This window comes from Apis florea, unplaced genomic scaffold (assembly GCF_048593485.1).
Source record: "Apis florea isolate Af1SG1 unplaced genomic scaffold, ASM4859348v1 contig_3170_pilon, whole genome shotgun sequence".
Taxonomy (NCBI): domain Eukaryota; kingdom Metazoa; phylum Arthropoda; class Insecta; order Hymenoptera; family Apidae; genus Apis; species Apis florea.
Window position 1 is genome coordinate 3,766,306 of NW_028256714.1, and position 25,073 is coordinate 3,791,378.

The window sequence follows — 25,073 nt, forward strand, 5'->3', positions numbered from 1 at the left end:
GTGTGCTACGCTCGGTTGGAAGTGTGCATGTTGCTTAGTGGCGGTATTATTCGGTAAGAAGGATGAACTCGCGGGAAATGGCGGAAAAATTTGGAAGTGTCGGAATTTCGAGTGCACGGGCGAAATCACGAGGATGGAATCGGTAACGAATATTTTTTAAAAGAAAAAAAAAATGATCTCTAGTCAAAGTGAGACGATCGTTTCTTCGATAATAATCGAACCCTATATTTAACCTTTATTTTTACATCGGATTCGATAGAATTCCTCGAGAGATGATATTATACGTAAAGGATAGTATTATAAATTAACGTGTATAAATCTAATGATAGGGATTACGTAAAAACTTTACAAAATACCTGGGTATCTTCGAACCTTTTCCTTGTTAAAAAGTTTCCCCATAAATTTGTCACTGTCACACAAATGATATACGCCCCGCCAGCTTCGAAATCTCGTCGAATTATCTCGTTCCACTTATCAGGGAATACTTCCAAACAAACGGCCACGCCCCCACTTCTAAAAAAATCTCCCCTTTGAACAATCTGACCGAAACGGGATACGTCGAGGAAAAATTTACAACACGAAATTTACGAAAAAGTCTCGTTCGAAATCATCATAAGAGATCTCTAACGAGACATTTCCGAGATTCGATTAAGATTTTCGAAACAATAAGTCATAAATAACATATTATCGATCGATCTTTCGTTCCAAAATCTCGTAACATTTCAAAAATCGAATTCCAGACTTTCAATCCGAAAATTCTGCCTCCAAAAATCTCGATAATGAATAGAAACATAATTGTTATACCCACATTTTTCAAATTCAAAGATTCAATCGAAGGATCATCGATGAATGAAAAGAATGGCGAGTGGAAAAAACGAGAGATGAAAAGAAAAGGAAGATGTTTTCGCGCGATGGAGGGGTGGTTGGGAGGGTCCCGTTACGTCATCAAGGTTGGCAAGGCGCCGAAGAATCCGGCAAGACGATACGGCCCTGCCGGCCAGATAGGGTATAATCATGGCGAGTTTCGTATCTCGAAGGGGCACACACAGCGAAGATGGTCCAACATCTGCCGCTGCAGGGAATCTCTGCCCACATGCTGGCCTTAGTGCGCGTACGTACGCACGCACACCGGCAAAAAGTGACATAGCTACACGCCGGGACGTCATGTAAATTCATTCGAAACACATGGCAGGGCCGAGCCGGCGGTTCCTTCTCGTTTCTCCTCTCCGAAAGGGTTCCTTCTCCACCACCGAGCCGGAATCTGGAGAGGGGCAAGGGGGATGTTGGGTATAAAAAAAAAAAGAAAGAAAGAAAGAAAGAAGAAGAAGAAAAAAAACAGACGATAACTTCGACTTTTAGACGAGGATAGGACGTGCTCCTTTACCTCCTTCTTCCTTCTTCGACCTCTGTACGGGGGACCACCTCGCTCGAATCGGTCATCCCCCTCCCCGTTACCCCCTCTTTTCATTTAATCGCCTCGACGATCCTCGGATTTTCGACGTGTCCAATGCAGTTGGCAATTTGTTTTGCCAACTCGGTTGAAAAGGTTGTCGTTTTGGGGGATTGGTCAAGATTTGGCATGCGATATTTTTAAAAGCAATTGACGGAATAAGAGAAATTTGAGAGTTAATAATAGGGAGGGTTGAAAGTTGGCTGATTATTAGGTGATATTAGGTCATTAAATTATTGAAGGTAAAATAAGTATTGTTGTGTAAATCTTGACAATATGTGCAAATATGAAAATTTTTATATATTATTTTATTACAATATCATTATATAATATGGAATATAAATTCAAGGGATTAAATATGAATAATATAAATTTTCTTTTTAACCCAACATAATAAATTATCACGTATTTCATTCAATAATTATTTAAACAACAAAAGAAAAAGAAGATCAAATCAACGTTACATTATCATTGAAAAGATAAAATATTTTTTGGACAAATGAAATTAAAAATAATTTGTAATAATAATACAAATAGATAATATCATTTTCTATTATTTTCTCGAAATTAGATTTTCAAAATAATATTACTTACAGAAGAATCGGATGGAATGATGATTATCAGATTTGAAATCGGTATATTGGATGAGAATAATAACAATAATAATAATAATAAAAGAACGAAATTATCGGTTCGAAAATCGAGAAAAAAGGGGGAGGAAGGGAAAGCAACAGGAAGAATATAAAAAAAAAGAGAGAGTAAGAGAGAGAGGGAGAGAGAGATCCAACGAAATAACAGGGTATTCGGATAACGAGTGTTCCTTTTAACGAGGGTTTCCAAAGAAATCGTTAACGGGGTAATTCTCGCGTTCCACAGCTAATTACACGTCGAAACCATGAAATTCCACCGTTCCTTGATTCATTATGCTGACACGAACAGACAATAATGGATCGTCTTTTGTTTTCGATTCGTCAAGTTTAAAACCAGGGGGATTTCGATTCCGCTCGAAGATAGCGCGGAGAGGGGTGTCTCGTTGAAATCGTTAATCGGTCGAGAACCTTAGATAGAAGAGGAAAAAAAAAAAAGAATCAGAAATTGCGCGGATAAGAAGGAGATGGATGGATAGATAGATGGAATTTAGGAGGAATTAGGGGAGATGAAAAATAGAGGAGGATGAAGAGAGAAAGAGAAAAAAAGAGGAGGAGGAGGAGACGGGAAAATAGAAGTAAGATCGCAGCGTGGAGAATTGCAGAACTGCCTTTAATTAAAGCCATCAAGCTAGTTGAACAATTATCATTAATTATGGACGTTGGTTGGCCGCTCACACGAGCCATCGTCGTCGTCGTTGTCGTCGTCGTCGTCGTCGTCGTCGTCGTCGTCGTCGTCGTCGTCGTCGTGGCTGTTTAGAGAGCAATGGTTCAGCTTCGTTCGCGTGCACGTCGTCAATTTGAAAGGGAAGGGTGAGGGAAGTGAGTTAGTGAGAAGGAGAAGGAGGGAGAAGAGAAGAAGAAAACAAAGAAAAGTATCGAAATCGAGAATGAGAAAGAAATATAAATTATAAGGATCATTCCTTCTCGATGTCACTTACTCTTCTTTTTCCATTTTTCATCATGGAACTTTCTAGTTACCGAATTAATTAAAATCGAATTATTGTACACTATCTCTACATATAAATATTGTACGCAGATGTTTTTCCTTATCGCAGCAGTGGAAATAGAATTTCATTTAATATTAATGTTGAACACGTAATAACGTGTACCTATTGTTCTATCGAAACCAAATCAAAAATACTTAGAAATTAGAAAGTAATGAAAGAAAATTCTATTAAATCATTAACTAAAAAAAAAAAAAAGTAAAATTGAAAATAATTTGCAAGATGTGTAAATCTCTTTCGTAAAATTTAAAAAATTCTATCGTTCAAGAATAATTTTATCTCCCCATTGATTCGAATAATGAAAGTTTTACCTCTTTTTTCATAACTCGAATTCGATCATCGAATCATCGGATTAATCGAGTTGATCTTGGAGAAAAAAATAACTTTCTATTCGGCTCGTGTACGAAAAGGAAATAAGAGAAACTTTCCTCTTTCGGATTTCCTTCTTTCGGAGGTGTAAAACAAAGATTCGGCGGTTGGGGAGTGAAAGGAGGAGGATGGAGGAGCATCTCGAGGAATTCGACGATTGTTCAGAGGCGTTTAAAATTCTTCGGGGTTGTTGGGGTCGAGAAACGGGAGACGCAACGACTGGCTTTGGCCTGTTTTTACGTGGGACGAGAATTTCGAAAGCGTCGGCGAACAAGCGTAAAGAGGATCGCGGCGCAATAAAAATGACGATTTACGCTCGACGTCATCGTTATAAAACCGGGGGTCAATGACTCCAATGGATGAACCACCCATCCCTTCTGTCTTTCTTTGATCTACGCGCCCCAATTCTCTTTGGATCCCGAATCATGGAACTCTATTAACTCTTTATTACAGGCTTTGTCTCGATATCGAAATAAATTGTGCGTTCATTGGTTCATTTTGTACGATTCTGAAAAACGCTTCTTCAACGTTGGGAAAAGTTTTGTGTAGTTTTTTCCTTTTTTTTTTAGATTTCTTCGTCTCCCTGAGATGCTAATTTTAGTTTGGACAGTGTTTGTTACGTTTCAATTTTAGGACACGGTACGAATCAATTGTGTAACTGTTCTTCTATATTTTTAGTATCAAAACGATTGCAAAAATGAGGGTGTAAATACGTAATAGACTCATCTCGAGTTATTAAGGAATAATCACAGGAATGAAAATTTCGAAACAAGTAGTTAGACGAAGTTTTCTTCTTCGATAATATCTCATTATTTATCATCGTTTATAGTCTATAATAAATAGACTTGGATATCCTATTATGCTCGTGTATAGTCTTTAACCTCCGCTCCAATCCTAGAGTAAACTATCAATTTACTTTTCAAAGAATATGGAAGGAATATTATTGTCTATATTTACCTATTGCAACAACTTTAATCCAACTTTTCGATTATCGTTTACTTCGTTTTAACGACAAATTACCCTTGAATAGTTCACTTTATCTCCTAGATAAAAAAAAAACAAGATTTTTCTAAAAATCTAATTTTATTTAACGTTCCAGACATGCCCAAAATATTTATTAAACAATTTTATCGGATGTTTTTATACACTAAATGAAACAATTCTTCATTAAGAATCCAAAATGTCCAATTACAAATATCAATTCAAATTTTTCGTGAAGTTCGATCGTTAAAATATTATTCGAATATTTCAAATTCCCCGCGAAAAATAATCTCCAAGAAAAGTGAGCAACAAAAAGAGGAGGAAAATCAATCAACCTAACAAGTCCCTTGAAAAAAAGCGCGCCCGGTGGCTAATCTTCTCGCGCCCCATAATTAATTACGCGTTATCCGGAACAGGCCCCGATTATCCCTTAACGGGACAACGATGCCCTCTTCCCCCCTCCCTCCCCCCCCATCTGATAATGGGCCAGATAGGATGGGCCTTATTAGGAAAAATGCAAGGCTCGATCCTTTTCGTCCGCTTTACGAGCGGAAACCCGGCCATATTTCTCCGTGAAATTTAACGAACCTCGGCCGCGATGGGACACCATTAAAAAATTCCTGGGCCGTCATGTGGCGTGGTGGCGCGCAACCGGCCGATAAACGGCGGCGTAAACGCGAGGAATGATGATATTACGAGACGTTTCGCGCGGAAATATCCCGTGCAGAAGTCGGGATCGGCGAGAAAAACACTGATTTATCGGAGGCGGGCTTAATTGCGCGCGAAGCCGATTTACGAGCCGTGTTACCAACGTTCGATGGAACGTTGGTCCCAGACTACGAGAGTTTCTATTGCAAGAAATTCTATCTTGCTGAATTTTCATCGAGGAATTTCTGGTGATTTTTGTTTCTTGTTTCTTCTTTTTAAGTTTTCGGTCAATTATTATTGGGGAGACATTCAACCGTCTCGATTCCGTTTTCAAGCCGTTCGTTTAAAGGTTTTGGAGAGGATTAGTCCAACTGCATTGGACACGTCGATAGAATCGTGACTGTTTTAAATCCCTCAAAGAAACGTTGAAGATGAATATCGACCAGAGAAGATAAAATAAAATAAAATGTGATATCGTTTCTTTTAAAGTATCGATGAAAAATTAACGTTTTGGCCATCTCTTCGGGCACGTACGGACGGACGTTTCAATTATTTAAGCTGACAACGAGCGCACTCGGCCGAAAGAGTTTGGAAACTCGAAAGTGCATTTCGTGCACGTAACAAACTTAAATAGACGGATCGTGTGCACGGGTTGGACTGCGACTATTATCAGATCAATAATTGGCGAAGGAGGGCCGAACTTGCCGAACTTCGAGCCCCGTTTCGGGTTAATTCCCGTCTATCAAGCCTCGTGTCTGTCACTCGTGGCTTGTTCGAGGGGGGGAAACAACGAGTCTCATCGCTTGTCACGGGAGAAATGTAGTTGCCGTGCAACTGAAACTGCGTCAAAAAATATCAAGGATCGAGAAGATAATTTGAAATCGGGGTAGACGAAGCTGTGATCGAGATTACAAAAAAAAAAAAAAAATATATCAAAGATTCAAACTCGAACGAAAGACATTGGAACCAGAATTAGGAACAATCTCCTCTTACGTTGAACATTTCACATCATTCTCGAAAATATCGAGCTATTAGAAAATCTTTTTAAATACTCTTAGATATTTCATTACGCCATACCTTCTAAAGAAAAAAAAAAAAGAAAAAGAAAAAGGAAACTAGTATTTCAAATTTGAAAACTACCAATCAAACTCCACTGAATTTTAAATACCACAAACACTATCATTATACTTGCATTTACTCTCCCTCAGATCCAAAGAAACGGTGCTTATTTCGAGCGCACCCAATGTTTTACAAACAAAATTATGACTTCAAGTCCAAGACCAATTACCTTTAAAAAGAAGAAAGAAAGAAAGAAACTAAGAAAGAAAGAAAGAAAAAGAAAAAAATTCATCGAGAAACTAAATTACAGTCCACCATTTGAACCATCTCCCCAAGTTTCTTCCTTCCTTCCTTCCTTCCTTCCTTTCTTCTTTTTCTTTTTTTTTCGACTCAACCGAGAACAACAAAAACTTTAAACGTACGCATCGAACTAACATGAAAGTATAATCCTTGCCTCGAAGAAGAAGGTATTACACGTGCAACAAGCGAGGCGGCGGTGTGTCTACACGGCAGGAAAAAGCGACCCCCCGCGCGTTAAAAGGGTTCGAAAGAAACGGCATCACGTATTTCTACGATCGTGCCGTGGCAACAGGAGTAGCAAAATCGACGACGTTTCGCGCATAATTAAGCAGTTGTTGGCCGTAGTATTTTAGGGCCGAGGTGACGTCTCTATCCCGTGCGGCTCGCTCATATCGCGGGTGTTTACTCGGATTTACATCGCGCATACATATGTATGGAAGAAACTACGATTTGTATCGTCACGTTGGCCAATTAAGGGGCCGGGGTCGTTAACGAAGAGAATAATTAGAAAGCACGTTGGCAAGCCGGCCGGTGTGGACGACCTGGTGTGCACGTACTCTTTTTTCTTTTTTTCTTTATGCTTTATACAGCAGGATACACCGCTGTGATATGGCCACGAGAGAAAGGGGAAAAAAGAAAATGAAAAATAAAAAAATAGAGAAGGAAACGAAAAAGATTCGCGCCACGTTCCATAAACGCGGGGAATTAATATGTTTTAGCCGGGCATATTTGCATTCGGAATGCCTGCATATGAAATGGGGATGTTCGGCCTCGAGGCGGGCCCGGAATAACCGAGAAACGGGCAATTAAAAGGGGGTAATTGGGTAGATTCCTTTTCGCGCGACCACCCAGACCACGCGTGTGTATTATTGTCGTTTGAGATTGAAATAATATTGTCTAGGAATTTGTACTTGTTTCTTTGTTGTTTCTTGAAATATTCAGATTCGCTCGAACGTTATTGAAAATTGGTAAAAAAAAAAATGTAAGACTCGAAGGCCATTTTGTCCGATAGTTTGTCCAAAAAGGGATCGGTTTAATATCGCGTAATTTTTCTCGTTGCGAAATATTCACTGAAATTGCATCAAAGGATCCAATTAAATGGATTTATCATCGAAATATTATCAGGGAATAAAAGTCAGCGAGGATGTAGAAAGAAGAAGGAAATTAGCATTACAGTTCCCTTGCTCCTTTGCAGATTTTAATTCTGATTGATACTCGCTTAATTACTACCTTCAAGGATTAATTACGGACCAGTTAGCACGAGTATCCAGTTAGTTCGAGTCTGATCAGAATTTAATTTATCCAACATTTTATCGCCCCAATGTTGTACCCATCTTGCGGCATATAACATGTTGCTGCTTCCTTCCGTTATCACCTCTATCCATCTTCTATGCCGATCCTAATTTTACTTTATAACATCCAAGGAATTTATTAAGTATTCAAAGATTCACCCTTCGAAATGCAATTAACAACGAAGGATGTAGGAAACAACGGGCGCGATTAACGAGCTTGCATTGCGCGAAAAAGTAAATCGCACCAAAGAGATGACGATCACGCGTAACATTACGATATCAGATCGATCGAAAAAAATAATTCTTATTATTCCATTCTCGGCAAATCGGAACGAAACGACACTCGATCGGATCGAGTGGACGCGTGAATGGACGCGACTTTTTTACACACGCTCGAAAAAACAGAAAGGGAAAAAAAAAAAAAAAAAAATAGGGGAAAAAAAAGAGGAGAAAAAAAAAACACGCGTACGCACGGTGAATTAATCGTCTCGATGGTCGATTCGCGGGCCGGGGATCGGATTTGTTGTTTTCACCGTTGACGCAGATTTTTTCCTCCCCCACCCTCCCTCACCGGAGAGACACGTTCGCGAATTAATGGTGATGGCGGTGTGGTGGCGGTGCTCGAGCGGGGAGTTTCGAATCAAGCGAGGGGAAAAAATTTGATAAACTGCGCCTCTGCGGTGGCTTTTTTCTCTCTCTCTCTCTTGTTTCCACCCTCTGTGAACCGGACCGGTTTTGATATTTGCCATGAAAATCGTTCCGCTTGTCGGCAAACACGGCGCGCCTCCCAACGCCGTCGCGCGAATCGCGTGAAAATATATTCCGGTCGATCGGTGTTTCCCGAAATCGTGAGCCGATAAAGAGCAATAGCAAACGGTCACGAGAGGGGAAAACAAAAAGAGGGGAGGGAGAGGAAGAAGAGGAGGAAAAATATGCGGACAGCGACACGATTTTTAGAGGCTGTAAAAAACACGTGTTTGCACGGGGAGCCGCGGCTCGGGCCCCGATCAGATGGCTACACAGGGCTGATTTGCATGCGACCTTTGCCTCCAGGTGTTCCTGAATTTGCATACGAAAGGGTGGCGCTCACAGATTTCTCTCTCCTCCCCTTCTCTCTCTCTCTCTCTCTGCGTTTCCGCGTCTCTGTATCCCTCTTTCTCTCTCTGCCTCGTTTCCCTTCTGTCTTCCGCTTTCGTTCTTCTCCCCGGCTGTTCTCTGTTCAACCCCCGGTGCACGCATTTATGGGTTACTGGCTCAGCGTGTCGCGTCGTTAACTCGCCGTTAAATTTTCGTTAACGTCGCTCTTTAATCGGCAGGCAGAGTTTGAACGAAAGTTACGGCCGAGTAGGGGCACGACGGCGATATCTGATCGCCGATTGAATCTGATTGAATCCTCGTTCACGAGAAGATAATTCATTTCGATTCGAGAATCGATCGGGGCGAAACGAAACGAAGAGTTCGGAGAAGAAGAATTGCTCGTTTTAAATTTACAGACGCTCAAAGGTTGTTACGTACAGGGATAATATTTGTTCAAAATCTCGAGATGTTTTGCAATATGTTTCCCGTTAATACGATTTTAATCTTGTTGTACTTATAGGATCGTTCCTAATCATTTCGAACGGAATTATCATTTACTGAAAATTAATATTCATTTCAGATTCATTTTCAATTCGTTGGAAGAACATGATAATTCTATTGAATTCTATTACGAAAACAATGTAATAATTTAATAATTCCTGAATCTGAAATTATTAAATCCTGTTCGTGTGAAAATTCGTTGTTTTCTACGATTTATTTTAATATCAATATTCTTGCACAATACAATACTATCTCTGTAAAAACAAAAAAAAAAAAAAAATGAACAAAAAGAAACGCAATAATCTATCTTGATTTCCTGGCAAGCATTGCTTCGGAAAAATAAATAAATTCCATTGTTCTCTCTCTCTCTCTCTCCAATTTTCAATTCGCGAATTTTTAAAGTGAAATCGTACACGCGACAAGAGCTTAATAACATTTTCGTCACAAGCATACCTAGACTGGTTATTCCCATTCTAAAAAATCGAATCGTCGTGGGGGAAAAGAAATTTCTTCCTTCGCGACTGTTGGAGGGAAACGCGGGGGCGGCGAATTCCGCGAAACGGCTCGCGAGCGGAACGACGATCGGACGAATGAAAGCCCCGATTATAAATTCAATCACGCGCACGGTGGGCCAGAAACGAGCAAGCTGAAAAGAGTGCCGTGCAATTATTTCTGATTACGGGCCTGTATCGGGCATGATCGAGGCCGACGCGAGTAATCGCTCGCGTGGCACGTAACGAGCGTTTCCACGCGAGCCATTGATTTATTTATCGCGGGACGTGAGCCCGGCTCGGGCTGTTTATCGCCGCGAGATTATCCATCTGGCGTCGTGACGGGAACGGTTTCTGGCTAATCTGAATATTTCGCGACGAACGTCGCTGTTTTGCTCGAACGACAAACATTTAAGAGGAAAAGAACCCGGCTTTGAGGAATTTTAATTGGCGAACACGTGGAACGAACCGTGATAAAGGCACTTAACGATTATATTGTAAAAATGTGTGCGCGAGTGGCAAATTCCACCGTGTTGCTTTTTTTAATTCGTTCCAAATTGATCCCAATGTAAAATTTTTATTATTCCTTGCTTTAAATTGTGCTTATGTCGCGGATGTTCTCTCTTAAAGATGTATATAATTCCACCGAAAAAAGAAAAAAAATGATATAGCGTATTCAGAATGAAATAGGAATAGCGAGATTTCTGTTCTAAAATTCTTCGAAACAGAGAACTTATATATATCTGTCTTTCTACGAGGGAATTGCATTATTTTTCAACTAATTATACCGATTCGGAATTCGAGTGTATGACGTGATAGTCGTAATGATAGAGGCGACGTTGATTTACTTGTTTACCATCTGCTTATTTCTTCATCGAAGCGTCCGTTTCTTGGAATATCGGATTGCAATTTTTCCTGTCGCAAATCCGATTGCACGGTGTCACAAATAATGACAGTGTTGTCACGAGACGGCTGGTTAATTTTTCTTCGAGAATATCGTTTTCTTTTCAACCGACAATGAGAGCTATTCCCGCGTACGTGCGCATTAATCTCTGCTCCGATTGCATTTACTTTTTCCTTTTTTCTTTTTTTCCGTGTACAACACAATTATTCGACGCATCGAGAAAAAATTACGTATGAGGATTAATTTTAATCGAAAATTCATCATCTCGAGTTTCAAAATGGTGTATTATTAGCAAGGCAAAGTGGTATAAAGGTGAAAAAAATTTTATTCGCCGTTAAGCCTGATTTAACGTTGAGTTCCACTACTTCTGCCTTTTATTCCCCTGAAATTTGTTGCGGCTATTTCTACTTGTCGCGATATTACGGTGTCTGATCGCATAAAGGAGGTATCCACTGGCTCGAGAATATTGCCACATCGATAACAACAACGTGTTATTCCTCCAGTATCGCGAGAAATAAAAGAGTCTTCTTGGCTTCGTCCGATTTATGATATCCCTTGCATGATTATTATATTTTACGAGTATGTTTCATCATTCCAATCCAACGAGATCAAAGATCGAAACAAGAACTCTAAATCAAAGGTCTCAACGCAGGATACTCTTATATCAACTCTCCCGATAATCCATCATCGGCTAAAGAAACATGTTCCTCAGCGAAACAAGATCGCCTTGAAACATGCAGATGCAAACTGCACTTCGTTTTCTTTTTTTCGCAATCTCGATATTCTCTTCACTTTTCCATTATCATTTTCCAAGATCAAACTTATTAATTTAAATCAAACATCGGTACTCGTTTTTCGAAATAATCATCTTCCGCATCCTCTTCGAAAGTTTCGTACTCGATTTCATTCGTATTCTTCTTTCTAAAATTACGAAAACACCGATCAAAAATTGATCAAGAATAGCCCAGCCGTAATAATTTCTCGACGAAACCTGTAAGAAAGGAAAAAGAAGAAAACACTCGATCGAAAAAATCGCTAGAAAAATCCTCCGGATTTTCGATTTTTCATTTTCTCTCCCCGCTTTCCCTCTCCCGTTTCCGACTAATCACTTAATCTGGCCCGGAACCTCCCCCAGTATCATTGCGCGTACGATGGCGTGTGTGCGTGTGTCTGCGTGCGTGCGTGTTCCGCCGCGATGATGAAGGAGAGGGCCGGCCGGCAGCCATCTTGGCTGACGTCAGCTCATGCCGAGCACGCAACCGCGAAACGCCGACTTCCTCGTTGCGATAGCCGCCTTACTTTTTTATTACTCCCTCTCATTCCCTCCTCTGCCCGACCCTCGCCTCGTGTGTTGTTCAGCCGCTTCTTTCGCGTCCCCTCCGCTCTCTTCCTCCACACACACACACACACACACACACACACATGTGCACACACACGCTCCTCTTGCCTCACCACGCTCGATCGTGCGCGATCCCGTGCATACGTGCACGTACGCGCGTGTGATACACGCGTTTAGGCCGCGAAACGAACCGAGACACCCCTCCCGCGATATCTAAAATGGCGGAATTTAATGGACAAACGCTCGGCCGCTATTCGCCGCTCGCTATGAAAATTAAGGTAGGCGGTGGCGGTGATTCTTATCGGCGTGCATTCAATTTCCACCGCGTGGAAACGGCGAGAGAATCACAACCGTTTGTTTCTCTCCTCGGTTGCGAGAGAGGAAGGATATTCGAGCGGTATTGACGTGGATACCGCGACGATGGTAAATGGAAGGGAGAGGAAACGATTCTTTCCTCGGATTTTGGATCACTCTTCGAGCAGTTTGTAGTGGTATATAGGCTGGGTATGGGAAGAAAGAGGGAGCAAAGAGGAATTATAAATAGTTTAAATCTATGGGGATGGGGAAAAGTAAGCGATTCAAATTTCTCAAGAATGAGAAAATGGCAGAAAGTAGTGTCACTTATTGTATGTGTTAAATTTTGAAGTTGAATCTCAATTTTTATGGAATAAGTGGTGGTTCAATAATCTCTGTTACGTAAAATAGAATTGAAAGGTAAATTTCGAGACGATTAGAATCGCCAGGAATGGGTCAAGAGCGATCAGTTTCTACTGAAGTTCTGAGATGTCTGACCAGGAACGGTCTAAATCTCTTGCACGCTCGGTATCTACTGAATAAACAGTTGCGCGCGAAGTTTACCATAGGCTTCAACGTTATAATTTTATTAATTCGGCGTACTTTTACATCATTTCTATATCTGATCGACATTTTAACATCAGCTCAGCAATATCATATAAATATAAAAATATTCTGCTCAATTCGTCATAATAATAAGTTTTGACGAATACGAATCGTTGAAATTTACGATTATCTAAAAATGACTCCGATTCGTCGTAGAATTGCGATATCAGGAAAGAACGTGCAGTTTTTTTCATAGATAATAAGTTTCGTTTTTCTTTCTTTGCTTTTTTCCCCTTAAACTTGGAATAAAATAAATATAACGATATATTCTAACGATGTTGAAGAAATTTCGTAAGAGTTTAGTTTGTCTCGACTTTGTTCGAGAATTGCAAGCTAGATATGTTTACGATTCGTCGGGCAGTTGTTTGTTACTTCGTACTAACTAAGAAATGATCCAGGTATATACATATAGAAGCACAGTAGAATCTGGAAATTGTCTTCGTAGACACGTTCCTCAAACATGTACTTATATATCAGACATCGAGTTCTTTCGATATTCAATTTCGATCGTTAAAATTGAATAGCTATCGGTTGATATTGAAAATGTAGATTTCGCACTTCGTTATCGTTTAATTTAAGTCGTAATTTTAAATGCTTTATCGATTATTCTCTAAACATTTCGTTAATATCGCTTAAGTTTCGTTGTAAAGATTTTCATTCTTTCGAACGAGTAGAAGAAATAAATAACCTCGAAAGATACAATTTTCAGAACGAATATTCTTTCAATCGTCGTATTTTACTTTTACATTCCCGCAAATTATACGATATCATTTAAAAAAAAAAAAACGAGATGAGAATCCATTACCCTCGGATTAAAACTAACAATTCTTAACATCGAGCCTATATCATCTTCTCATTATCAAGATAATATCGAATCTTATTTTATCATTAATCGTCCCTCGAGAATAGAAAATCAAAAAAAAAGAAGAGAAAAAAAGAAAAAAAAATCTTTATAGATTCAATGAACTTTGTATCGTTCGACGATCCCTCGATTCGTATCGCGAAGAACCAGTTTTCAAAAGAAGAAGAAGAAGAAAAAGAAGAAGAAGAAGAAGAAGAAGAAGAAGCAAGGGTGAGAGAGGGTGCAAAGAGAAAAGAGAGAATGCAAAAGAACGAGCGCGCGCTCTCGTTGGGTCCGATAAAAATTTACCTTTTTTTTCTTTTTTTTCTTTCTTTTTTTTTTTTTTTTTTTCCCTCCTCTTTGCGAAACCATTACGATTTATTGCGGCGCCTACTGCTCGTCACCGATCGAAAACCTGCTCCGGCAAAAAGCGGATGAAAAACGAGATCGATAGCCGGCCACATCTCGCTAATCCGAACCGAGCTCGTGTTTCGTTTTCTTTTTTTCCTTTCCTTTTTTTTCCTTTTTTCCTTTTTTTCTTTTTTGTTTTTTTTTGTTTTTTTTTGATTTTTTTTTTTTCGTACGAACCTGCGAACGGATGGTTAACGCGCGAAATCGAACGAGTAAACTGTTCTGAAACTGTTGCTGCGTCCGTGTCCAGGTGAATATTAATTTTTTTCATCGTCGAACCACCTCGATCGAATACACCGATTATACGAGAATAGTGAATCGATGTTGAACCAACAGAATCTGTATTTTTACTCGCTTCTCGAACATCTGGTATCAACTTGGAAAGCTTGAAACGATTTAACGACACCTGATAATTAAGATTATCGATGTCTGGTTTTTCTCTTTTTTTTAGATAATGGTATTAAGTTATTGAGAGAAGGAAAGTGTCGTGTTTCTATAAAATTTGAATGAAAATTTTAAATTTATTTCGATTTAAATTGATCATTGAACAATTGATATATCGAATACTTGGAGAAAATTTTATTTATACAATATTCGAATTTTCTTTATATATTATACTTTCTCCAATTTCCAATTCGATTCGATCCGAATAATTTATGATCCTAATCCTAATGAAATATTTCAAATTAATATAATTAATTTCAATCTCAAGGAAGAATAATCAAAGTATCAAATCTTTACTCGTTTTAAAAATAAAAAATGAAAAAAAAGAAAAAGAGAGAAAGAGTATTAGCTTGGAATTTAAGCTTAGAACCTTCCACGAGGGAAACAAACGATTTGCACGTTCAAATTATCGTTCTGTCATACCCTATCGAAGGGATTACGGGTGCTGACTGTTACTTGTATACTTTATTGCCTACTGTGCTGCCGCGCTACCACTATAATATGCTAATAGAGGGATGCCAGCCCCCTTTCGTAACGACCTGGATCCTGTTACGGGAACCCATCCCATATGTACCCCTCGTGTTCGCGAGAACGAAGATTTCAGTAAGATTCGTATCAAAAGTGTTTAGCGCGAAACATCGATTACAAACATCGAACCAAATCGAGGATATGTAAATCCAAAGAACCTCGTATCATCCTCGTTCTTTCTACTTAATTTTTTTTTACATAAAAATTACATAAAAATTCAATCAACTTAATCAAAATTTATCAAAAACAAAAGAGAAGAAATCCTTCTTCTTCTTCTTACAATCACCAAAGTAAAGAAAATAAAACCCTTCCCCGACTCGAAAAGAATAAAAAATGTCTAAAGATAAAAGAAAAAAAGAAAAAAAAAAAAAGAATTCTCATCTGTATCGCCCCTCTAACTCTATCAAAGTCAAGGATCCATCGCGTTTAATCGTCGAGCTATAGCGGCGATCGACCGTATCGGAAACAAAGGAGGCAGCCTCGTTGTTCCGGAAAATTTCAGTCCAATTTCCTTCTCTAGGAAACAAAACCTTAATACTGTTCCCAAAAAAGGAGAAAACACGGCGAACAAACGAATCGAGCAAAAGAGAGAGAGAGAGAGAGAGAGAGAGGTTGGAAAAAAATAGGGAGGATAAAATCAAAAGCAGCGTTCCGCTGTTTGTACGCATCCAGGTTAAACGAGGATCAGTCTCGCGCACGATCATCCAAGCAGGACGATTGACCGAGGGTTGGGCTTGGTTACGGGCGTGGTGCACACGATAAAAATGGCGCTACGAGGCGGCGGCGAGGGTGGCCTCTTTTATTCTCGCATAAATGCCGCGTGTGCCGATGCACCCCCAACAGACCGCCCCGGTTTACTCTGCCGAAAAACACCGTTCACCTCACCCCACCTCCTTCGCGTGTGCCATTCTTCCTCGCGGCCTCACCCTCGACCCTTTTTCGTGATTGGGAGGCACGAATTTCCCGGTTTAACCCCCGGTCGGGGGGTTATTATGCGACGGATAGATGGATGGCACGGGGATGGTTTCGGGATTGTCAGAGGGCACGTCGACGACAGATCGAAAGATTTTCGAGGGTTTCGGCTCGTGGCGTGACATCCAAGGACTTGGTTCGCTCGGATTGCGGATGATTTTGGACTCGCCGTGCTCGAGGAATTTTTCACGGATGTGAGATGAACAGTGAGATTAGAATTTTGACTTATTTTTGCGGTAGATGTGTTTCCAATGAAATAATTAATTTTGGGGAAGGTTATTTGGGACGATGATCGTATCGAAATTCGAAGTTAATTAGAACTCAATAATTCCTAATTTTTAATTACTAATTTTTAATACTACAATTATCATGTACTGTAAACTCAAAATTAAATGAAAGGAAAATATCCTTTTGGGAAATATCATCGGATCAATCGTGGACAGAAATTTGTCTCGATGGGATCCCTTATTTCATCTCGAAGCACCTTTCACTTGGCAACGAGGGTTGCTCGTTGGTAAGGACTCGTGAAGAGATTGACAGACGCTTCGTGGAAGGTTTTACGTTAAACGTGACGTCTTTCGACGGTGTGAATGGCAGCGATCGTTTGAAATATTCAATATCACGAGAACCGACATTTGTACGTATACGCAAATGGATAAAGGGAGAGAAGATTCAGAGAGCATTTGCCTAATTATAACGCGTATTAATAGATGAAATCGCGAAGTGGTTGATTTCAAGGAATTTCAAGGAATACCGGAAGATGTGATAATTTAGAATAGCAATTTTAAAAATTCTACAATAAAAAGTATATTGTTATCTACATTTTTTTCCTCAACTTTTTTCTACGTTCTTTTTCTGATAAGAACATTTTCTTATCGCGTAATTCCGACAAAAAAGTCTACAGTCTACTTTTAATTAATTCACAGAACAGTAATTGCTCCAAATAAAATAATCATTTATCCGATTATTAAATTAATTTAAGACGATTTCAAAGAATTTTTTCATCGTCGCTATGGTACGATAATTATTCCCGCTATATTTCTATTGTTGCCGCCGACTTGTCCGTGAATTTTTCGTTGACACTAATCTTCAAGTATTGTCGATTGGACAAGTAACGATCTCTATCGAAGAGAGTCGGTCGTGCCAGTGACGCGGTTTAATCTCGCTTTTCAAAGACCACTCTTGAGGCTGTCATAACAACAAGCCGAATAGGGGATGCGTAGGAAGGTGCAATCAATAATTAAATAAACGACGAAGGTCGCTTCGAAGCCCCGACGATTGTTCGCGTGATGGGCCTAATGGGCGGGCGTTATGGGGTTTCGACGCCAGAGGGACCGGAAATTATTTGTTTCTTCTTCGCCTCTGACGAAACTACCCATCGTTGTCCCTTCTTTCGCGACACTCTTTATTTCATGTATAAGATTCCATGGTCATTCGTTATCTTCTAGAAGACACATTAATGATTGAGATTTGAGAAAAATTTCCAATGTGTAAATTTTTATTTAATTGAAATTAAAGGATCGAAAGAATTTCGTGAAAGATTAAATTTGAGAGATTCGAAGTTTGATATATATGACACGTGTCTATTTTTCACTGACCTCTCAATTATCTACAGAATAAAACAACAGCCTACAATAGATCGATTTTTCTTTAAAAAACTTATCGGAAATTGCTTGTTTTATCTGCAAATTTTTTCTCTTCGTTCATTAACTGGAATATTTCTGTACGAGAAATATTGACTCATTGAATCAAATACTTCGAATCGTTCCACTCAAAGAAACAAATTTCTCTTCGCGGGAAAAAAATCCCCGAAAACAGTGTCACTCTCACCCTCTCGACGGATTACAATTCCGCTCATTGCCTCGCGTACGCGCCATTCATCGGCGTGAGACACCTCGTGCGGTCAATTCACGGGAAAAAACGAGTGCCGAGATGAAAAAAAAAAAAAAAAAAGAGGGGGAGAGAGAAAAAAAAATTGGGGTTAGGCAGTCGATGGGTGGGCGTGTAAAGCGCCCTGTAACAATTCCATTTCCGCACGCGATAAACCGTACGATCGCGGCCAACGCTGTAAACCTATCGAGCCGGATGTTCCAGCTTTGGCGATCTCGCATTGAAATTTGGACGTCGGTTTTTACGCGTGTCCTCGAAACCGATCCACATTTCTACGTGCCCGTGTTTTCGACTATCCGCTGCATTTTTCTGAATCATTTCATGATTCTCATATCGATCACCTCTTCCATTTCAAAGACGAAATTATCTATAATTATGAAATTTTCCGAACGAAATTGATGTTATATTTTAATATACCGATCTTATTAAATCTAAAGGATCAGACAATTTTAAATAATTTTTCCTCTCCTCTGAACAAATTACCATTAAAAAAAAATATTCGTTAATAACACGTTAAATGAGGAATACTCGCGTAACCGATTCCAACTTAAATATTCATAATAGAATATGTATGTATGTGTCGTCGCGCGACCAACACCGACAAGATAGACAGAGATAGATAGATAGATAGATAGATAGATAGAGAGAGAGAGAGAGAGAGAGCGGATGATAGCGGATGGAAGAAAAGAGATGGGCGCACCGTGCGGGCACGATGTGTCGCACGGACCATTCGACGAGGGGGGGAAGGGTGGAGGATGCAATTGCATCGGCCACACCGTCACGTAGCCACGTTTACGTGGATGCCGGTAGACACGTATAATGGCAGTGCGCGCATCGTCGATAGTTATTGCTTTGTTATTGGGCCGCCTGACGCGCACCCGGCCGGCACCCAATGTTGGATTTCCCTTTATTGGAAATTTCCCGCGCCCCACTTCTCCCGATTTCCCGCCCGCAAATATAACGGGCGAGCCGTCACGCGTGCGATTTCACCCCTTCCGCCTCACCCCCTCGCTCTCTCGCCTCGCTTTCCTTTTTCTCGATCCAATCCTGCCCGATTGCGACCGTCCTTTTGATTTCGTTCCAAAGGGAAGGAAGGCAGGGGGTGGTGCATAGGCGCGAATTGGAACGAAGTTAGATTGCTCGTCCGGCAAGTTATTTTTTTCGATATTTTCGGATGATGGATTCGGGTGGAGGGATGTCTTTGACGAGTTCCCCGTGAATTTCTTTTTTTTTTTTTTTTTTTTTTTTGTTTGGTTAATTTGTTGTTTGAAATTGGACGAATCTCTCTCTTTTTTTTTTCTTTTTTTGGAAGTTAGTTTTGAATAGAGAATTGTATTTTCAATACGATAATATTAAGATTAATTTAATCTGCGATCGATCTTGTATCGAGTATCTCTAATTCGATAAGTAAAATACGAGTATATTCCCCGTGGAAGATACGTGCAAATTAGTTGGTAATTAACATATTAACGACACGTGCTGACGTAAGTGGTATTTATAGTTTGGAGAGAAAGGTCAGGGAGGTTTTCTTCTGTCTATTTCAATTGATAATAATAATAGTGACGTGAACCGTGATGTCCAGTGGTCATTTTTATAATTAAAAAAAAAAAAAACCTAATAATATATCACCGCCGACAATTCATCCGGATAACAAAGAAAGAATAATAAAATATAAACGTTGATGATATAATTTGTATAACGAAATTATTATCCGAACAGGGATAAACTAATTACGTAGCACGGTGAACTTAAATTCACGGAAAGTTAATTTCAATTCTCTCTGAAAACCGAGTAACCGATCGTTTCGATCGTGAGTAAATAATTCTCAGTTCAAATTCTTCAAATCGTGCATATCTTATCTTATCGAAAATCAATCCGGATCGAAAACGATTGAACGTTGATTTCCTCCATTTTGGAGGAGAATCTTTCCACCGATCCAATCACCGATGCAACGAAGGAGAGGGTGGGGTTGCACGTGGCTTAATTGATTCGATTTCGAGGGGTTTTCATCCCACTTTTCGCTTCGTACGACCCCGCATCCCTGTATCAACGCGCCCTTTCCCTCCCTCCACCACGTAGCCTTCCCCTACGGTTTTCGAAAAGGTCGGATCGAAGGGTTCGAAGTTTAACGGGTCACGGGCGGCGGCCTCCATCTTGCCGATTCTTTCGATCGACGTTCTTTCTTTCTTTTGCGTCGAAGATGCAATTCGAAGGATTCGATGCCGTCATACGAGATACACTGTCATCCGATAACGATAATCATCGAGTCGCGTTTACGGACGCGGATATCGTTTCGCCGTTACGTCATTTTTTCGTTACGTTCGATTATATGCCTCGTGGCCTCTGGTTCCGGATAACCTCTCTCCGCGAATTAAGAAGAATTAAAAAATTGCAACATATCGAAAACACGATGTATCGATTTTGGCTTGTTATTCGCCCGAAATATTTTTATATCGATGATCTCCTCCTTCTTCTTTCCTCCTCTCCCCTCCCTCTTTTTTCAATACGATTGCACGATAATGAGTTTCGCGTTATCCGTTTCTGGTTTGCCGATAATGCGCGTGTCTGCTATTTTTAACCCGCGCCATGTTTCCTTTATCTTGTGTCTGCATGTGTGAGCGTGAAGAATTCTCAGAATTAAAGCATCGATACGAATAATTGACCCTTGCGCTATTTGTTCTCGATTCGCATAAAAATTGTAAAGTATTATTACACAACGTCCGAGACGACAACAACATTAGAATTACAATTGTAAAATAAAGTCTGGGTTTATTTATTTTCGAGGAATAGTTTTTTCAAAAATAAGAATTTTTTTTTTTTTTTTTTTAATATCGATTCACGCGTATTCGCACGTATTAACACGAACTCGAACTCCCGATCGAATCGCGGATTCATTTAAATGCACGAGCGCACGTTATCGCGCGATTTCAAAAAAAGGGAGAAAAAGAGGAAAAAAGATCTAAAGTTTCCTGCAGCGTTTCAAGAAATAAAGGAAACCACGTAGCGGAAGAAGCTCATTAGGTCTTCTTCGTGGTATCTTCTCTCGTGTATATTCTTTATTAAATGTTTCTCGTTAGTGGTTCATCGTGGTAATCCTTCGAAAGTGTGACTCAGACGGGCGGAAGTATGATTCATGGATTCCGTCTGGTTGCAAAATCGGCGCGAAAGCGATTTTTCTTCCGGCGGCTGACCGGGCAAAATTATATCTCGGTGAAAATATATTCGCGTGACATCATCGCGCATTCGTAATTTCATTCGCGGCCCTTTCTCGCCTGATTCCGGGCCCGATGGTTGAATGGAAACCGCGACGGCGCAACAACCGCAGCCGCGAAATTTTGCCAGAGGAGTGACTGCGTTGCGCAACCAAGTTGCACAACCGAAATACGCGAAATGAAACATCCATTTCCCAACGGGCCGATATCGAGCCGCGGTTTAAACTTGCCATTCCTCGCAATTCCTCGTTGCGACAGAGCACCAGTCTTCCGTAACCGATTTTACCATGCAAATCATTTCTATTTATAAGCGGGGAAAATTGGATAAGCTCGCGCTCCATTTTCTACGATATTATTCGTCTTCTGTCTATCCCTGCAACAATTTGCGGTAACGTTCTAAATTGCCTTCTCTCGCGAGGGATTAGCTTGTTTTGATATGTGTCTTTATTTTTGGGCAGAGACTATTCATTTTTTTTTTTCTTTTTTGCCAAGATTGAACTTTCGAATTCTTTCTAGAGTGGAATTATTTCGTATTGTTTCGTTGTAACGTTAGAAGAGAATCTTTGGTTAGAATGATTTTTAAGTAACTTATTTGATGAAAATATTTAATCAATTGCGGATTAATTCGAATTTTTTCGTTGAAGAACAATAAGAAAATTGAGGCAATAATGGGTTAGTTGTAGATCGTTTGTAAAGAGCTGGAGAAACTTCTCCTTGAATTTTTTGAGCAATAATTGAGCAACGAGAAAGAGCGTGATTAATTGGAAATCGTTATTTTCTTTCTTTTGAGACAAGAATTACAATTATTTAATAGAATGAGTTTTGACCAATAGTTGGAAAAAATTGATCGACAGATATTACGATTTTAATTCTTTCATAGATTTTATTAATAATTAATCACAAATTACTCGTTCATTTAGGAATAAATATACATATCTTATTCGAAATTTTCATAAGTATGCACAAGAAATCCAATTCTAAAATCCAATTTACGCATTCCACTATTAACTTCACTCTCGGCCAATTTTTCATCCCTTCCAACACCTCGTGCCCGCCGAAATCTCTCAATATTCTCGACAAATTCCCTTGTAACTCTTTATACAAGGAACAAAGAGGAGAAAGGTATGATCCACCCCTTAAGAACCATCCTTCCAATCCAGGAAGAAGAAGAAAAAGGGAAAGAAACGAAAGGGCACGGACGATGTTGCAGGCAGAGAGTTCACGGAGTAATTTTCAATATCCACCTTATTAGCCCGGAATAATATCTCGTCCCAAGAGTTTCCCTCCTCCGGATTACACGGTCGCGCTCGCTCGTTTCCATCGGCAGAGCGTGGCCGCCTCTAATACCGGCCTGCCACTCGAAACGAAATCTTATCCATATTTCGTGGGGGTGGTGGACGAGTTGCAGGGGGAGGGAGGGAGCGAGGGGTCGGGATTTCCGCGAGGGTGCGGAGGAAACGCGGAGGAATCCGCGCCGAGGGTTTCCTCCCTTCGAACGACGCCTCTTTACGACCACGTAGGCGTTTTTACGCGCCCGTCCTCGATCTCGTATTAAAATTCTCTCTTACTGTCGACGTGGACATTGCACGTATAAAAGGAATTCGATCGTTTCGTGAATAATGGAATAACTCTTTGGAATAAAAAGAGGTTTCTTCGAAAGGATTAGAAAATTATTTACCGGATGAGAAAAAAGATGGAAGAAAGAATTAAAAGTGAAGAATCGGTTAAAAATTTTCAAATAGTAGTCCAAGAGTAAGTAGATTGATATGTAAGTATGAATTTAATCAAAGGTATCTATATAGATACAGATTTACATTTGGTTTCAAAGACGATCCTACTCTGGTCGAGAAGATCGATGAAAGATTTCGTGCGATAGAATACAAAGTTTGGTAATTTTTCGAGGAAGACACGTGGAAGCTCGGACCACTCGTCATCCTGTCGAGGAGTTTTCCTCGACAAGTTTGATTGCCGCGAAGCGTCGGCGGATGTCAGCGTTTGGTTCGTAAGAGATGAACGAGCCACGGTTGAAAAACGATTCGAACAAGGGGCGCTCGTTTCGTGCATCCCGTGTACATCTCGTTCCTGCTTCACTCCTCCCTCCTTTTCTCGCCTTTGGAAGAGTGGGAGACTCGAGGGGGTCGTTCGTTTTGATAGGGCGCTCGAGTGGCCTTGCCAATAAATTGGGAATCATTTCTTCTTTTTTTCTTTTTTCCAAGGTCACTGACTCGGGCAATTTGCTTCTTTCTCGTTGATTAATAATCCCAGCTTAATTTTTAATACGTTTCGAAATAATAATAAACACTATCTAAACTTACTACTTTTTCTAATATTATTCCAATCATGTGACGATTTGAAAAAGTAAAAAAAAATCTATAAAATCCGACAGTATAAGTCAACTCAAGTGACGAAATAGTGACGAAACCTGTTAAACTTCGAATTCCGCGAGAATGACGATGAGGAGCCGAACTGGACCGATTCGAGGGTGATATGATCGAAAACATTCCCCCGGCTACCATTCCATCCCGTCCCATTTCGCGATTGCCCACGGGCCCCTCTTCCCTTATCCGACGTTTCCTCGTCGGTAGGTACGAGGGCGCGATACCTCTCGTAACAGGGAGCAATTTCGTTGGGAGGGAGGGAGGGGGCCGAGCACCTTGCTATTCACCTTGAAACCGGCTCCGGATCCCCGCCTCGGCCGGATCGGATCGAATCTTCGTGTCCGATCTCTCGTTCACCCGCAAACGAGCCCCCCCCCCCCTGTATACGCGAGAATGATTCGCGAGTACCCGTGTTTACTTGCCGAGTCATCTTCTAAATTGTAGCGTGTTACGGGGCCGCGTGTCGATCTCGGATCGATATTGCGATAAAAAGGCGAGGGGGGAACATTATTGGCCGGCGGCGCGTTCAAGTAGCCGCGAGCGGACCCGATATCTCTCCTATTCTTCCCTCCGCCACCCCGCCCCCTTCATTCGCTCCTTTTCATTCGCGTCGCTGCGCGGAAATATCACGAGAGAGATATTTCCAATACCAATACCTGTGTGTAATTGGATCGGTAAATTGGATTTCTAATTAACCGTGACTTTGATGAAGATATTAAGGGAAGGGAGGAGACGTTCGCCTCTTCGAAACGAAGAAATTTTTTAGAGAGATCCGTTGTTTGGATGGTGGTCGTTCGGTGGTTGGACAAGCATTGAAATTTGAAAGATACTCTGGCTACGAAATATTTGAAGAGGTGGATATAATAAGTAATTGAATTGTTTGTTTCTTGGACGATATATTTGTTTAAAAGATTTCTAATTAACAGTCGATTCGATATTTCGAATATTTCTTTCCCCATCTTCCGATCGTAAATTACAACGATAGAACAAAATCACGTTATTTTTTTTTCTGAAAGATTACAGTAAGTATCGTTCGACGAATCTTTATCGTAAAAATTCAATAACAAATTGAACTCCATCTTACCGTAATCTTATTCGTGATATTGTCGCGATAAAACGCGATACGTTCTCAATATACGTGCATCGTAGTTGGATTGGGCGAAAAGTTGGTCCAAAGCGAGAAGAGAAGTAACGGAGAAGCGAGGGCCCTCTCTCGTCCGCAAGAGAGGGAGAGATCGGCCGGTCGCGATACATAATGCCGCTGGCATGACAAGGCGAGAGCAATTAGATGTCGCCGGATGCAGCTGCAGGCGATTGCGTCATCAGAGTTACTTTGCAACCTTGATCTCTCCGGAGGGGTCTCCGTTTCCCTGTCCCCTCCCCACCAACAAGCCTTCCTCTGCCGGTCCCAACCGCCTCCTTCTTATTCTTC

General features: G+C 40.5%; 1 protein-coding gene and 1 long non-coding RNA gene across 4 annotated transcripts in view; one reads left to right on the plus strand and one right to left on the minus strand.

Annotated features, from left to right (window-relative positions):
- LOC116414238 (uncharacterized) overlaps positions 1-25,073 on the plus strand; it is a 262,405-nt gene that overhangs the window by 227,982 nt on the left and 9,350 nt on the right. For all 3 annotated transcript variants that reach the window (XR_015292594.1, XR_015292595.1, XR_015292596.1), the window contains one exon: positions 1-25,073. This exon is cut by the window's right edge and continues 5,607 nt beyond it. This is a non-coding gene — a long non-coding RNA (uncharacterized LOC116414238).
- Positions 1-25,073, minus strand: part of LOC100867650 (misexpression suppressor of ras 6) — a 363,124-nt gene that overhangs the window by 190,831 nt on the left and 147,220 nt on the right. The window lies entirely within an intron of this gene.